Raw genomic sequence first — 892 nt, forward strand, 5'->3', positions numbered from 1 at the left:
GAGGCAGAGGTAAAGCTGACAAACACACATATAAGTAACCATCTCATAACCTTCTATTTTAAAATATATAAATCTATATAAATTTAATAAATATTTTTAAAAATGAATATTTTTAACCTTTCTTAATTCTATATTTTTATTATTTTTAAAAATAATTTATAATGACATGTTACCTTTTGTTGCAGAAAAGTGCCTCTTTTTATTGTTTATGAATTTATTCAAAATAGCACATTCTGGGCATCCTATTCAGAGCAATTTTAATTTTCAAAAAAGTCAACCGATTAATCGGTGAAACTTGGCGAATTATGGCCGAATACCGATTACTGCCGATTAATCGGTTCATCTCTAGTTCCTATGATTAAACTCAGTTATCTATTCAAAAAATTAACTGCATCAAAAGCAGAAGTAACATGCGTCAAAGGAAGAGCGAATTATTCGCCAAAAGAGACAGAGTTTCGGTAGTAAAAAGATTTCAATTACCAATTCATGAAATTTGTGTTTCGATTTTGTTCATCCTCATAGCTCAAAAATTTCACTAAATTTAGAACAACCTTTAGTAAACTATCAAATTTCATGACTTTCTGGCAAAATAAATTAAAATGATTACTTGAAAAATTGTCTGCTTCAAAGTGGATTGCGCACATTTACATAGTATCGAAATATTAGAGGGATCGGAAAGAAATGTTTCTTTCATTTATTTATTTTTTTAATGCTAATTTTCAATCCCAGATGGATAAAAAATCAATTGATTTTTGGAACATAATGTTTGAAAGGGATATCTTGGATACAAGCCAAATGTTCAAGTTTTTGTCTCATAAAGAGTGTTTTAGGGATCAATAAAAAGGGAAATCAGATGGTGCAATTTGTGGCGAGAAAATTTACACTATTATTA

The sequence above is a fragment of the Uloborus diversus genome, chromosome 9 (assembly GCF_026930045.1).
Source record: "Uloborus diversus isolate 005 chromosome 9, Udiv.v.3.1, whole genome shotgun sequence".
Taxonomy (NCBI): Eukaryota; Metazoa; Arthropoda; class Arachnida; order Araneae; family Uloboridae; genus Uloborus; species Uloborus diversus.